Source organism: Lactuca sativa, chromosome 6 (genome assembly GCF_002870075.4).
Source record: "Lactuca sativa cultivar Salinas chromosome 6, Lsat_Salinas_v11, whole genome shotgun sequence".
NCBI lineage: Eukaryota > Viridiplantae > Streptophyta > Magnoliopsida > Asterales > Asteraceae > Lactuca > Lactuca sativa.
This window is the reverse complement of record NC_056628.2, coordinates 67097907-67115919: the sequence shown is the minus strand read 5'-3', so window position 1 is coordinate 67115919 and position 18013 is coordinate 67097907.

Here is an 18013-nt window from a genome sequence, read left to right as displayed (position 1 = left end):
GACAATTTTATTCTTGAGAATGAATAAGAGAATAGATTGTTTGGTAATGTTAATATGTTCTACCTTACATAAATATCGTCATTATCATGCATTCTTACTAATTATCATTCATTTTTGTTATCATGAATCGTTTTTCACTCATTCTCATTCTTACAGAATACGATTATCAAGAACACATTTTGATAGAATGAGAATCATAAAAAAGTTCATAATACCTTTATAGACGATTTAATTAATATGTAATGATGATAATAGTTATGTGAGGTTTAATGTATTCACATTACCTAACAACAAATTCTCTTAGTCATTCTCACATAATAGTAGTGTCCACACGTCTGTATAATAAATGTCCATCCATATATGAACCTTTCTCTTTCTCTCCCTCTCTCTCTCTAATATTGTTAATAGGTGTCTCTCATGGTTCCTAACATTTTTACAGTTCTTATTTTATCTAAGCTCATTCAAAAGTCTAACTTTCGGTTTATCCGTTGGGCTCCCAACATTAACGTTGCTATTTTGACATTACTCTAAAAGAAAGATTAAAGTTGTAGCTCGAGGAGTTAGATTGTACATTTTAGAAAGACACGTATGTTGTAGTGGCCAACCTATGACTAGTGTTCTGATATAATTATACATCTTCATAATTTTACAACTTGTTTGGTTTACTTAAGTTTGGAACCTAATTTTGACAATAACTATTTGAAATGATTAAACATTTTTCAAAATATAATTTAATTAATTCTAGCCCACACGAGGGGTATTTCAAGATGGATATTGGACCGACCAATTCAAGAGTTGAATCTATGGATCGAAGTTATTGAATTAATCTTGAAAAGGATGTGTTGATTTTGTTTTGCCTTTATCGAAGATGTGTGAGACTTTTAAGACCATCTGGTATGGGTCCAACGAGAAGCAACGGGGGGTGAGGTGGCACCCCTCAACGGCGTTATGACACGGGGAACACCGCCCCCCTATTCGTTATTGCTCGTCGAGAGTGGATCTCGTGGCCAAGGCGACGTGATGCAACGAGTAAATTTAAAACGTTTAATAACGTTTAAATTGCAACGGTTATAAAAAAAATTAACTATTAAAAAAAACCATTTATACCCTATAAATACCTACCATTTTATAAAAAAATTCACACATTTTCTCTTCTCCTCTCTACATATTATCAATTATCTTCAAAAAAAATATGGATCCTTTCGACTCGTCCAATGATTCAGATGACGATATTTTCTTTAGGATGATGTATCATTATTACACTAACGACCTGCTACAACCAGACCCAGCCCCGCTACTAACAAGACATGCGATGTTAAACAGAAATCGCGAGGAAGGACACGAACATCTATATTGCGATTACTTTGAGGATAATTGTGTATACGGGGCGCAGAACTTCAAAAGAAGATTTCGTTTGAGTAGGGATGTGTTTTTACGAATCGCCAACGCCTTGGAAAGCCGGTATCGCTTATTTACTATACTTTTATACAAAATAAATAAAAATGTACTACATGTTTCTTTAAGTTTACAACATATGCAATATATTTTTAAACTGTAGTTTATTTATGTTTAGGTACGAATTTTTTCAATTAAGATATGATGCCAGAGGTAGACGAGAGTTTACAACGTTGCAGAAATGTGCTGCGGCCATTCGTTTGATGGCTATGGGGGAGTCACCCGACACCATGGACGACTATATGAGAATGTCCGAAAGACCGCAGGAGAGAGTTTGTATACATTGTCAAGGGGTGTTGTTGAAACTTTTGGAGACGTGTATTTGCGGAAACCTTCGTTGCATGATTTGCAAGAATTGTATGCGGCGCATGAAGAACGCCATGGGTTTCCCGGAATGATAGGAAGCATTGATTGCACAAACTGGAAATGGAAAAATTGTCCGGTAGCATAGAAAGGGCAATACGCAAGTGGTCATCACGGATCACCTTTGTTGGTGTTAGAGGCTGTCGCTTCTCAAGATTTATGGATTTGGCATGCATTTTTTGGGGTTGCAGGTTCCAACAACGACATCAACGTTCTTGATCAGTCGCCAATATTCGACGATCTTTTGAATGGAAAAGCTCCAGATGCTCATTTCACGGTAATGGAAACGAATACAAATATGGGTATTACCTTACAGATGGAATATATCCTCAGTATTCCACATTCGTGAAGGCATTCCGTCATCCGGTTGAAGAACGAGACAAATTTTTTAAGAAGACAAGAAGGAGCACGTAAGGATGTGGAACGTGCTTTTGGAGTGCTGAAGGCGAAGTGACATATAGTCGAACATGCCGCACGACCATTGGATTTTGAAACTTTACGATATATCATGTATGCATGTATCATAATACATAACATGGTAGTAGAAGATAAAGGGAGAAATATTGCACATTATATCCCAACAGAGCCCAGACACGTTCAGTTTCAACCAGGAACAACAAATTATTTGCATCGCGTTGTTGACATTCAAGACGCAAATAAACACAGACAACTTTGAGAGGACTTGGCGGATTATATCTTCTATGGTAACAATAACGATAACGAATAACGTTGTTTTTTTTTTTTGAATTTGGATGTTATTTCTTTTTTGTTTTTGGATATTATGTGTAATTTAGTCTTTATGTTAATTTTAATCTTTAAAATTTTTTAATTGTTTTTTATAATTTTTAAACATTATGTTTTATTTATTATTTATATTTAAAAAAATATTTGTATCAATTTAAAAAAAAATCGAAATAAATAAAAAATAAATTATAAAATAGAAAAAAAAAAAAGTTGGTGTCATAACAAGATACAACATGTTGCTCATTTCCCCACTTGGTGTTATAACACCATTGATGTTGTGAAATGTGATGTGACACCAAAATGGTGTTACATCTAATTGCCCACACCTTACACTCTAAGTGAATGTAGTGTCATGTTTAGAAGTACGACAACCTGATATGAAACATGGTAATTATAAAAGCTACTATTCTATTTTTCTCTGTCTCTTTCTCCCTATCTACAAATTCTTTACGTATGTAATTCCAAATTTCTAGTTTTCCATGTTTTCAATTAATCGATTTGTTTTAGTCGTTTCTTCCCTAATTATCGGAACAAACGACTTTTTACATTATAACATGTGGTTTTACAGTTTACAACTGTTACACGCCGTAAATACCTTTAAGGACAAGAGTTATATCGTGCAACAATCTTAGGTCAACAAAGTTGATATCATCTAGTTGATTTTTATTTTTTATTTTTGTTCCATAATTTTAACGTGTATGTTAATATGACGGTCTTTTTTCTATATTTTTATAACCAATTTGATCGATAACTATAAACAATAATTATAATAATTTTGCATTTATTATTCATAATGAACCGATTTTATTCACAATATTAATTATCATTCCTTTCTAATTATTATTTGGAATAGCATGGTATTTAATCATCATTATTGTTTATGGATTTGTTTGTGTTTATTGTGATAGCTTGATAATAAATTCTTAATACTATCTATGTGCTTGTTTACTTTCATTTTGTTAACATTTTGGTGATTAATCCAATAATATTAACTATCAGATCTGAAAATTCAACACATAGACCGTTAAATTCTATTGTTTATATATTAATATACTAGTTGAGATTCATTATAAGTTATAGATGAAACGATTGTTATTAAGATCCCGATCTTGATAACAAGATCATACGCCTTTAAGATCCCAAAGAGAAAAATGACCATGATTTCACTAGGACTAGAAGCAAGATTTGTATTGGATCTTAGGCTACCGATTTGGATTATAAGATCTTACCAACATCTAATCTCACATCTTTAGTCTTTATGACTCTAACCTTAAGAAATTTGTTCATTTACGCTAAAAATCTATTTCATAGCCTTTAAAAGTTGTCCATTCGTTTGGAATCAAGCATATTAGAGTTTAACAATCAATGACGAATTGCAAAAGTGCAATTAAGATTCAGTAGATCAAGTAAATATAACAGTTTGAGAACTTTGATTAAATATTGGATGAAATGTTACAAAGAAATCTTAGTGTCTTGGATATGAAAAAGACTTTGTACCTAAATATCACATACGCACACTTATTTATAGAAATAATAAACTTAAGGTATATGATACCCAATAACATAAGGGCACCTAGGACCGGACCGTGTGACAAAATAAAAAACAGATCACGCACACATTTTAGTCTATTACGAATATAGGATACATAATAAATACATCTTTGAAAGCTTTAGACTTGTAACAACAATACAAAATTTAACATAGTTTCCAAATGTTCCGATTTAACTCGAAAATGAGCATTACATATCACAGAAAGCCTCTTAGAACATCAAAAATTCATATGTTTATTTCAAATTAGGCAGAACATAACGCACACATTTTAGTCCATTTTGTGATCTTATGTCCTTAGTTGTACAAAGTGGTAGTGATCTTAGCTCCTTTTTCTTTAAGATGTTTTCTTCTTAATTATTGTAGCTACCATCTACAAGAATTATGATTACAATAAAAAATTTTAAGTTAATTATGCCATCCACAAGAGTAAGACCTTGCGAAAAAAAATTGAGACTAGTTTATCTTGGTAGGATATTACGATCTTGATCTGATCTCAGGAACACAATCTTTAAAAAAAGAATACAGGTCAGATCTTGAATTAATAAACTTTGATAAATTTATGAGAAAAAGAAAAATCAACCTAGTCTCATAAACCAATTTCAAAGATTTAAGCAAAAACTAGTAAAATGACCATTTTAACCACAATTTCTGCATGCCACTACCTGCAAAAATATAGGTGGCCTACAAAAATGTATATTTTTTGATAAATGACGTTGTTTGGGATAAGATACTTGTGGTAATACAAAGTAGGTTGCGAAAAAGTCACACAACATTTTCAAAAAAAACTCTCAAAGTTCTCTATAAAAATGGTTGGAGACGACAACGATCTACCTAAATCAGTGAGTTGTTCATTCTTATCTATGTTTTTAATATTCATGTTCATAAATGAATCTATTTATAGGATTTATGAAGGTTTTGCCCTTCAAATAGTTAGGTTTCAGAGGTCTTGACCTACAAAAATTTAGGTTTTCTCAGGCCTACCTGTGAAAATCTAAGTTTTCCCGAGCCATGACTTGTAAAATCTCAAGGTTACTTACAATAATTCCCTTATCCGGACATCTAAATTTTAGTTGTATATATATAGTTATTTAGAACAATTTTTATGTTAATGAGCATGACTTGAAATCATTTAAAGGTTTTTTGAATTCAATAGCCAATGCGGAAAATGTTAGACGCGCTATAAGGTGTTTAATAGGAGGAAGGTTGGAGTTATTTCAAACAACCTTTGAATATTGTGTTGACATACCTAATATCAAGGGGGGCCATTTCTTATTCAGAGGGTAATGTTGCATGATGTTCAACCGAACACTGATCTTATAGCACATAAGCACTTTTAGTTTTTATTTTGCTACAAATATGTGTATTTTGGTTGTGAGGAATTTTGTTTGATTAGAGGATATAAATTTGGCGGTTGGCATCTAGATGTAAATGGAAAAGAAATGAAACATGTTGGTTCATCGTTCCAACGGTGTTTACCGAACGACACATGTAACTTGTTGACCATTGAAGATTTGTATGTGATTATATTTAATAAGATTTTTTTTTTCTATATTTCGAACTAGTATGTAGTAATAAAGAATTATTTAGACATGAAATTATTAAGACACCTACAAAAAACAACCTTTTCTACTTTCAAATTAGCATCCTAATTAATGTAATCGTATTTAATGTTCAACGCGTCAAAATTCGTAGTCCAAACATTAGAACGAGCAGTTTGGTTATTTTGAATGTAATATGTCACAAATGTCATTTCCTTGAACCCATATAAAAAATGGTGATATTTGGTATTTTTTTTTCAAAAAAAATACACAGGAGCCTACTTTGGAATATGAAAAGTATGATTTTTCGATATCCAAATTTTTATTGTGATATAACCATGGATGACCCGTATTATGAAGAACAAAAATTCAAGTCATATGGAATTAAAATGAAAAAGTTATGACCATTTAAAAAAATATCTTATTTAAGTGTTGTAAGAAAAGTTTATAAGACCCTATCTTGACCTTGTAAGTTGAAATCTAGAATGGTTCATGTGAAAAAGTTAAGAGGCTTAGGCCAAGGTGATCGACTATGAAAATCATGGCTAAAATTGTTCATTTGTTAATTTGGTTAAATCTTGAGAAGTGGTTTATGGAATTAAACTTATTTGTCATTTTCTCTTAATTTGTTATAGGTTATAAATTCTTTTAGATCTCTCTCTCAAACATACATATATATATATATATATATATATATATATATATATATATATATATATATATATATATATATATATATATATATATATATATATATTAGTAAAGGTAATTATGTAAATCAAATTAATATATTATTTAATATTAAACACTTATAATTATGGTAATTAATTTTAGATTGAAACATATAATTAACCATGGTAGCAGATTTTAAATTGAATCCTGTAATTAACACTACACATATGCCAACCTTTCTAATTTCTTCAATCGTTTTCATAAGATAGTTTAAATTTCTCAATAATAACAATGTCTATATTAAGATCTATCAAATAAAGAGCAATCATGTAAGATCATATCGGAGGTAGGGTCCATTTGGTATACATAGGACGTGTTTGGCACGAAGCTTTTGGAAGCGTTTGAGAGCTTCTAGCTTTTAGCTTTTGATAAAACGTTATAGTTTAAACAAAAAGCTCTGTTTGGCAGTACAAACGTTTAGCTTTTAGTTTTAACAAAACGCTTCGATTCTAAAAGCTACTTCATGTAGCGTTTAACAAAATGCTCCTGAGCTTTTGAAATCAATTTCCATAATTACCCTTAAAAATATATTTATATGTTTATTTATTTTTAATCAATTGTCCTTTTATGTAATTTTATATATTTCAAAAGCTTCTGGCTATTTTTGCAAAACATTCATATAACAAATAAAAGTTACAGCTTCCCGCTACCAGCTACCTGCTACATGCTACCAGCTAACCGCTATCCGCTTCCAGCTAACAACTACTTTTGCCAAACACGCCCATAGTATACTGTTTGAAAATCTTATTTTAAACACCTCACCAAATTTAGCCTAGATATCACCCCCATAAGTAAATCAATCAATATAATGACTTCGAATCACTGATAAATTTTATTTATAAATTCATAACAGTGACTATGAATATAAATATAAGTTACACTTGAAATAAAATAAGTGTAGCTTAACTTAGAGAGATTTTAGCGAAAACTGGGAAATTATGCGGGAAAAAAATCTAAAATTGAAAGCTCTATTTCTTCGGACTCCTAGATATGCTAGAGCCCCTCTAATATACTCAGAAACTCTAAAAATATTATATTCAAAGAGTGGGAGGTTTCTATAGAATTCTGGAGTGAAGTGTGTGGAGAAAGAATGAATTTTTGAGGGTTTTTATAGGAATAGCAGGCACACCGCACCCACACCAGAGGTGTGCCGCGCCTCAGGGTGGTGTTGGCTCCATTGTTTGCTCGCCATGTGTCACACTCATATTCATCCACATCATCTCCTTCTAGAAGTAGCCACGTGGCTTATTATCATTACACCATGTATCATCCCCACGTTACACCATGTCACTGTGTCTCTCGGAGGAGTCTGCTTCCCACCATGCCATGTGGTACCACCAGGTGCTACCACGTCATCAGTTTAAGTAAATTATTGCAGATCTTTGGACGACCATAACTTTTGCATACGAGCTCCAATTTCGATGTTCTTTATATCCCTAGAATCCTCTCAACGATCTCTACAACTTTCATTAAGGCCTCAACAACTAATTCTCACTCTAACTAAAATTCACACTTAGAATGGTTTAGAACGTTAAAGTTCGTGCAAAATTCATTACTCCTTCATTCTCAATTGTGAAACATCCCAAAAATACAGTCTGAAAATTTCGTTTGAAATTAGTAATAAAATCATATTCATCAATTGTCATATAAGAATCATAAAGAATGTATCTCAAAATATCTTAACAACTGTCAAATATATCAGAGTATAGACATCCCATGCTGAACAAATGGTGTGTGCACTGCAATCTCTCCGAGCTCCTCTTTTGAAAACTGAGTACCTGAAATCAAAACTGAAAACCGTAAGCACGAAGCTTAGTGAGCTCCCCCAAACTACCACGTACCATACAATAACATATAAAACACATACTGGGCCTTGCCCACTGCATCGGAACGAGGTCCGGACTAACTGGGGCCTTGCCCCCTGCATCGGACCGACGTCTGGAAACTGACTGGGACCTTGTCCCCTGCATCGAACCGAAGTCCGGACTAATTGACTAGGACCTTGTCCCCTGCATCGGACCGAAGTCCGGACTAACTGCGTCGGACCGAAGTCCGGAACTAACTGAACAGAACATAACATAAACATATCAACTAGCATGAACACACATATACTGCATACTGCGTCGGGCCGTAGCCCGGAACACATAACACGTAAATCCTGTCTGAGCCACGAAGGCATCAAACATACTAACTACTGCATCAGACCGAAGTCCGGAAACTACTGCTAGCTAAACGGACCGGCATTGTGGCCTTAGACCCGTTCCTACTGGAAGGAAACTCACCTCGAAATGCTGACTGTTGAAAACTCGAGTGAAAGATCCCCGACTGCTGTCCCAGTTGCTCCCCAGCTATCATTGGAAATAAAATACTAACTCAGAATAGGGATTCTCCTATGGGTAAAATGACCATTTTACCCCTGTTATGGCATGGGTCACAACATGGCCCAAAAACCCCCAATTCCTTCTAAGCCCATCCATGGCCCCACTAAAGGCCCACTAATGGCCCAATTTGCTCCATTGGGCCCAAAGCCCTTTATTGGACCTTACTCAAGCCCAATGCTAAATCCTTGGTCCTTAGCAACTGAATTCTGATGACCCAATAACGCCCAAGGACCCTAAGTCTCAACTCAGCCCACACCGAGGCCCAAAATGCAATAAGCCCAACTGACTGCGTTACGCGGGGCGTACTCTAATGTACGCTTTGCGTACTGACTTGCTAGAGAGTATGCGGGGCATACCTGCAATTACGCTCGGCGTACTTACTCTGTTAAGACACTTCCCATTAAGCGCTTAATACTCCGACTCAAGAGCCATAAACTTAGATCTAGGTCTTATTCCATGCCCTAATCCATAAAGTTACTGACTTGGTGACTTTATATGGCCCAAACCAACCCAAACTCTCAAAACACTCTTCTACTTCCATAAAGGGGACTAGATCTCATGCATGAACTTAATAGGACCACAAAGGTTGTAACTTTACTGCTTCTGGGACTCATATGACTCTAAGGGAGGCAACCCTGGTCTTAGAAACGAGCTTAAGTCATAAAGTCCAAATCTTGGGACCAAAAGGTCCATAAACTTGCACTAAGGAGATCTAAGAGGTTAATCATCAAGCTCAAGACTTTTTACCTTGAAAAGGTCCGAAATGAAGCACTTATACCAGATCTACAAGCTCTAGCTTCAAAGGTTCCTCCTTGCGAACCTTCTTCTCTTTGCTTCCAAGCTTTAATCCACCAAAATGGGTTCTCCAAGGTCAAGATCTCATAAAATGAGGGTAGGGACGTTCTAGGGTTTCTTCTGAGGTTGGGGAGGCTCATATGGGGGCTAGGGTTGGAACCATAATGTCCTTTATATAGTGCTCAATCCGAAATTAGGGTTTCATAACTTTTAGCATACGTTGGGCGTACCTCCTGGTACGCTGGTCATACACATTGGACATCCGCGACCAAGCTACCTCATTACGTTGGGCGTAACCCAGCTTACGCTGGGCGTACCCACGCGTGTTCTAAACATGCATCCAGGGCCTTCCATGCAAACTTTTCTCTATAAGGGCCATTCTTGCCAAATCTTCAAAGTGTCATAACTCCTTCATTCGAGATCTGATTCTGATGAACCTTATATCCACGGAAAGGTGACGAGACACCCTATGTTTCTAACAACACAACCTGGCCCGAAAACTTCTCGAATAATAACTCCAAATTTAATAAAGGATTAAAACGCCCCTGGCCTTGGCCTCTGAAATTCCATAAATGAATATTTTAGAACAGGGCGTTACAGATTGTCTTTATATCGATGGACTCCTAATCACGAGATCTTCAACTCTTGTTTAGATTGTTTTGGCTAACAATCATTTGACTTAAATTTCAATTACTATGCTAACATAGTTGCGCTGAAACTTCGAAAAATCATACATTTCTCATATGAAGTCAAATTTGGATGTTCTCTATATGCCCGAGTTTACTTTTACGGATACTACAACTTTAATTTGGTTTATTTAGGTTAATAAGCAATCTATCTCTGATTCACTTTTTATGAGGCACATAGTTGTGTCCGTTTAATCGCGAAACCTCGAAGAACCATAACTTCATCATACAAAGTCAGATTCGAACATTCCTTATATCTACAAAATCATCATTGTGACTACTACAACTTCATCAAGATTATTTATCCTAAATAATCCTTTATCGAAAACATTATTTTATCTCTTATCGATGAATCTACAAAGGCTTATAACATATAGTCTGCAATGCGTACTACTAACGACTTCTCTATTTGAGGGTTTAAATTATAATATCCATTACTCACTACATCTTAAATATATCCCGAAGTTACGGGCGTTACAATAGTGGCTCGAGGCAATGTTAGTGCCACCTAGATGCTATATGGACTACTTTATTAGTCATTTAGGTAAGTTTTTGCGAACTTACGTATTATATAGATTATATGTTGTATGTCAGCCAGACTAGAGACAAACCTATCGGAGGGAATCTTGTGGAATTAGGACCATGATAGACCTCTCGGAGGGAATTGGCCAATGCCAGGTTAACTAGAGCTAAACCTCTCATAGGGAATCTAATGGATTGTGGTTAGTTACGTCAGTATGCTAATAGTTTTATGTGTTTAGTTATATATGTTTACAATTATATGTGTTCAATTATGCATTTATGTGCTCAGTTATATGTTATGTGTAAGCTTTAGGATATATATCATTTATATAGTGATTAAGTGTTGTGATTACTCACAAAGATTTAGGCTTACTGTTGCTACCTTATGTTTTTAGATGCAAGTCCTTCCATTTCGAAGGGAAAGGAGTTGTCATGATTGGGACATCTGGACATTTTCGGAGGGGCATGACATCTATTTTAACCACTCTATGATACATTATGGTTTTCAAAACAATATTTAGCTTCCATGTTTTAATATGAGAATGTCAATGTGATATGAAAATAAAATTTTATGATTTGTTCACAAATATGAATGAAACCTTTTAGTAACACATATACTCTGATTTTCAAAATCTTTATGGTTGATTTTTTGGGATGTTATAGATGGAGTAAAAGTTACATAACTGTGACATCCTCTAATTTCATAACCGATTTTTTTTCTTAACGCTTTTGAAAATTATATTATCTTTTATTGCGGAAATTCCTGGTAAATTACAATATTTGAGTACGAATGATTTGCCACATATAAAAAATCCTAAGGATGTCACACCCGATACAAAACATATGTTACAACGTAACGGTCCTGAACTCTATCACATGTCTTCTCTTTAATCACTCAACATCCTACTCAAGTCTTCAACAGGCTTAATATCGCTAGCTATGATGTATATAAAATAAGTGGGTCAGGTTGGGTGATATGAGCATATCTAGTTATAAAATTCATCCAATATCATAATACTTTATGTTGATTTTATCTCATTTAATGAACAAAAGGTGTTTAATTAGTTTATAATTTCATTTTTCAGCAACAATTACATGCTCGGATGGAAAAGGAAGCGGACCTAGCGATTGGAGGCTTGGATCTTGGATTTTGAAGAAAGAAGAATGTTGCTGGACAGCTTGACCCCTCGTCAGTGTTTTGGCCATATCTCATGAACCGTAACTCCGATTGACGAGATTCAAAATGTTCTGAAAACTAGACACAATTTCGGACGACTTTCGTGTTTTGATAAAATGCTGATTCCAAACGGACTCAACGAGTAGGCCATCAACTCGGCGAGTTGGTCAGAAGTTTCGCGATTCTTGACTTTGTCTTGCCGTACACGGGATTTTAAGTGATAGACTCGGCGAGTAGGTCACTGGACTCGCCGAGTAGCCCCTGTTTTCAGAATATATATATATATATATATATATATATATATATATATATATATATATATATATATATATATAGAAACGCTTCTCATTCGAACCCTAACAAATGGGGGAAGTTTAGGACGATTTTTGGAGGTCAGAAGGGTTCTTAGAAGCTGTGGTTTTTGAGATTTCAACCTAGATATCAAATTGGAAGAAGATCAAAGGCAATAACACACTACTTTTATCTTAATCTTTTGCATAAACCATGTTTCAATCATTAGATTATGTTTTTAGTTTGTTATTTGCTGTAGATATGAGCTAAAAACTCATAACTTCTATTTAGGAAAGATGAATTTGTGATTATGGTTTGATTTTATGGTAGGATTGATTTAATATTGGTGATTTTGTTGATTTTAGCTTGTTAAAGAACCTTATGTGTGAATGATAACTATTTTTCTGTTAATAGGAAGATAATTAAGTTGCATGAACATCTCTTAGTTGTTAACCTCATATGTTTATGTGACTACTTTATCACATGTCTAGGATTAATGAACATGAAACTAGAATTAATAAGAAAGATAGGTAAATTCATGTGTGAGCTTGTGTGATGACCATCAACAAGAGGTTAACTAAAGGACCAAATTAGTTAACTATTACAAGTCTAAATTAACCCGAATAAATAACCTAGTGAATTGAATTAAATTAGACAACTGGCCACTGTTTGAGTTAGTTTGTTCTCTAAGGATTAGTGCAGCGAATGTGAATCTAATCACTTGAATAGGCAGCCAATAGAAGAATTAATCCATTTCACTATTACCATAATATCAACCATAGGATCAATTGAGTCAACCCCCTTTCTATCACTTCTTTTATTTAGATAATATTAGAGAAACCCCCTTTCTATCACTTCTTTTATTTAGATAAATAACCTAGTGAATTGAATTAAATTAGACAACTGGCCACTGTTTGAGTTAGTTTGTTCTCTAAGGATTAGTGCAGCGAATGTGAATCTAATCACTTGAATAGGCAGCCAATAGAAGAATTAATCCATTTCACTATTACCATAATATCAACCATAGGATCAATTGAGTCAACCCCCTTTCTATCACTTCTTTTATTTAGATAATATTAGAGAAACCCCCTTTTTATCACTTCTTTTATTTAGATAATATTAGCATTTATTTTAATTGTTTACCGTTCCCTGTGTTCGATACCCTAATTGCTTGAACTATATTACTAATCGATAGGTACACTGCCTTTCGTGTGTTTATTTTGTGTCTAAGTTAGTAGGATTAAAACTAGTTTGTTTCACACACATCATTGGAAACCTGGCGAGATACATAGGGTTTTCAATCCCATAATGTTTTAATATTGATATATCTCAAACCTGCAAAACCAACTGTTATTATTAACATGGATATATCATATCTATGACACACTCTACCCCATCCCGTCAATCCTCATGTACTAATCCTATACAATGATATTACGAGATCTAACCTAAAGGATCAATGTGAATAATAAGGTGACAGTACTACCTCGAGGATTCCTTAGCAGTAGATGAGGATCAATAAAGACATCAAATAAGGGGAATGGAATAAATCTCATCGCTAAACCTTTGTTCAAAGATACCACAAGACAATTAATTCAGAGGTGGTTATCCAGGTAACTGTGTCTAGCAATGGTCTGGCCCTAAGGTATTTTACCCCCAGACTCACCGTATCTGGAAAAATAACATTAAACATACCTAGTAGTTGTCTATTACTGATACACTCTATTTTGGCAGTCTATAAAGTTACCTCAATTACTTCGCGAAAGAAAATGTTGGCACTTAAAGCTCACCAAGAGAAAAGGAAAGGGAATACTAGTATACTACTTCAATACACTCCCGTTCCTCGACACGTAAACACATAATAGTGTTAAAAAGGACTTTGTACATGATATTACTTCTAGCATATTATGGTACCCTGGTACAAGTAGTACCCGTACCCCAACGGATAATAATACGCTAACACAAGTAGCACATCAGACATAGAGCTTTGAAAAAGAGTTTGTACATAAAAAGTAATTTCGTATGTAGGATGTACTCCACCGATCATCAATCTCAGCACACACTTACTCTTAATAAGATGTTACCTAATATTCAAACTTAATTGAACTAAGCATCCCTTAGGGTATAACTAAACAAGGTTGTAATACCCATAATCATCGTAATGTTTCTGCCTATGTAATATATTTATAGTATAGGGTAAATCTAACATTTCTTTAACTCAACTCAAACTAATCATCCTTTATAAGTCTTATCCTATCACTAGGCAAGACTAAAATGTTTATAATCAATGTCCAATACCAACTTCATTTAGGCGACACTATTCTAACAAGTGTCTACTTTTAACATATTAGGTATTAATATACATTTACTTTCGTATAAATAACACTTCTATTATTATTATTATTATTATTATTATTATTATTATTATTATCATCATGTAATAATATTATTTATACATCGTATTAGATGTATAGAACCATATATGGTTCACATATCATATATACATCGAACATATATTCCATGCAATAGGCATATAATTCACATTTAAACTTTCGACAAATATTTAATACTTTAATTAATACTTCTATTAAAACCATGTCCATTAAAGTAACTATGCACTCACCTGACTTAGGTGGAAGATCCTCAGGAAAGCTAGCTCCTCTGCTATCTTTTCGGCTTATCTCTTGCAACATCCTAAATATGAATATTACTATGCTCCAGTATTCGCTTGTATTTATATTATTTTATAGATTCCTCAACAATCCCAATTAATACATCGAGATCTATCAAATAAGGAATAACCATGTAAGATCATATCGGAGGTAGGGTCCTTTTGGTATATAAAATATACTGTTTGGGAATCTCACTTTAAACACCTCACTAGATCTACCCGAGACATCACTCCCGTAAGTAGATCAATCAGTATTATTACATGAAATCATTGATAAATCTTGTTTATAGGTTCATAATAACGATAATGAACTTAAACATAAGTTACACTCAAAGTGTAATAAGCGTAGCTTAACTTAAAAAGTTTCTAATGAAAACCGGGTAATTGCGTGAGCATAACTCCGACCCGAAAGCTCCTATTTATCGGGCTCCTAGCTATCTCAAAGCCCCGTTAAAAAGCTAAAACTAAAAGATTTGCAGAACTTGAGAACTCATAATCCAATCATTATTTTTCAAAATCAAAACCACCAATATTAACGAAATGCAACATATAAGCGATAGCTAGGCTAAAAAAAAGATTTGAAAAATGTTCATATATAAGCATGCATATATATATATATATATATATATATATATATAACATTACAGAAATATACGAAAACAAATAAGAAATAGAAAAAGTTGAGGCATGTGTTTAACACATTGTCCTTAAAACAAATTCGCCCGCTACTAGGTGTTTGTTTACCAGGCTACAACAACTAGAAGTGGTTCTTCTAGACCACCCAAACCCTCAATAGGCATGGATTATATCTTTGATATAACAAGAAAATAAAGAAGATGGTAGGGAGATTTTGATTGCATTCTTGGTTTTTTTTTCCTAAATGGTTGTCAAGATGTTGTATTTATACAACGAACCATAACCGACAAAACAATTAAATTGTCATCAAAACACAATTCGTAACCGACATTATATTTAATATCGTTCTTAATTACGAGTTGTAACCGAAAATTAAACATCCATTTTCGATTATACACCATTCAACCCCTCAACTTTAGTGATTAGTTTCAATTCACCAAATATTTTTCCAACAATCCCCCACGTGAATTGAAATTTATCAAACATTTTCAAGCTATTTAGATAAATCCAGCAGTTGAATCATGCACAGGATAGGTAGGTGTTACCCTTTGAACATTCCCTTAAGATATATATATATATATATGTATATATATATATATATATATATATATATATATATATATATATATATATATATATGTATATATATATATTACTAGCAGACCAGTAGACTCGATATCCTTGAACTGGTCTGTTGTTTGTGTAAATAATCAATATGTGTCTCACATGATTCTCCCTGACTTAGTTACATTCTCATTAATGTGCTCGTTATGGTCATGGACACTTGCCTGGTTCTATAAGAGCTCTCAGGAATGTTCTCGTATAATTCCTTTTGAAGGACCCCACTTCTCTCTCACATAGGTGATTATATAATAATCATTAAAAGCTAATTCATGATGATTTCCAATTTATCATCCGCGACTATAGCTTAACCTACATCACTGTTTGTTTTAGGAATGGGTTGGGGTTGACCCCCCCCCCCCCCCCCCATAGTGATTCACAAAGGTTATATGCAAGTAGGTTGTCCCATTGAACCTAAATCTTGGGATCTCCAATCAACTAGGTTGGTTTATCCTTCACAATTACTTATTGATCTATGGGTTTTAGTCCCATTCTTCATAACGACCTCTCATTCCAAGAATTTCGTTAGCGGATCCGCAATCTTATTTTGACTTTATGTAGTCATTAAAGACAATTCATCTTGAGAGTCGAAGTTGAATGGTGTTATGTCTTTGACAAATATGTATAGACTCACCATTATTTACATCATCATATACATATATAGGGGTTATTGGCTTATCGTGGGATGTCTCCCAAGAACTTACAAAGCCCTTTAGTTCATTGTTTAACCTTGGAAATTTGTTCTCCTATATTTTCCAATAAATTTTGATCATTATCAATATGGTTATTACTACACCATAGTTACCACTATTGAATATGCATAATTGTGTCAACATAATACGATAAACATATGTACTATGTGTATATGTGAATTCACAATAGCATTGGCCAACCGTAATTATGAATATTCTATACATAAGTTTTCTTGCAAATATCGTATTTTCCATGCAATTTCTTGCTTTAAGCATCTACATGTTAAATTCTTTTAGGCATCCTATCTCAATGATCATACTATGTCATAAAATAGAATAATACGTTAAATTGCCATTTATATGGATCTATTTCATCAAATCCACTAATGTTGAATGATATATTCAAACTTTTGATACCCGTTGTTCTAAATTTGGATTTAATCATATAGTAACTTTACTACTCATACAATTTTTTCTTTCCCTTGGGTAAGATAACTGCTTGGTAGTTCCATGTAGATTTATACTTGTAAAACTATGTTTAGAAGTCTTAGTCTCATATCAAAATGATAAGCTTCAAAATTTTGTGAAGTTACAACCACATATAATTATAAGAACATACAAATGAAATTAATCAAGACATACTTATGTTTGTAATCCAAACATATATTTCAAATACGTCATCATCTCTTACTTCTCATTTGGAAACCCACTAAACCACAGTTATTTCTCAAACACAATAGTTTAAATGATAGAACCATTACTAGTTTTTACAATTTAATCCAATATGATATTCTAAGAAACGATCATATGGTTCCAAAATTTGAATACTTATATTTCCGTTCATAGTCCTTTTAACTTCATGTTGAATATCTTAGTATTCATCAAAACCTTTATCTTGTTTTGATGAATTCCAACCAATATTATTTGATATAATGAAATAGCTTCTTGGAGTATAGAAGTATCATTTGATTCTAAATTTCCAAACAAGAAATCAATTCATATTTCTATTGAAATCATAGACCATTATGATCTAACCGATTATCAATTGCTTTCATTTTCCTCTTAAAAGTCCATTTATAGTCTATTGGTTTACATACTAGAGATATATCCACTAGCTCTCATGTGTGATTTGGCAAGATAGAATCCATTTCACTTTT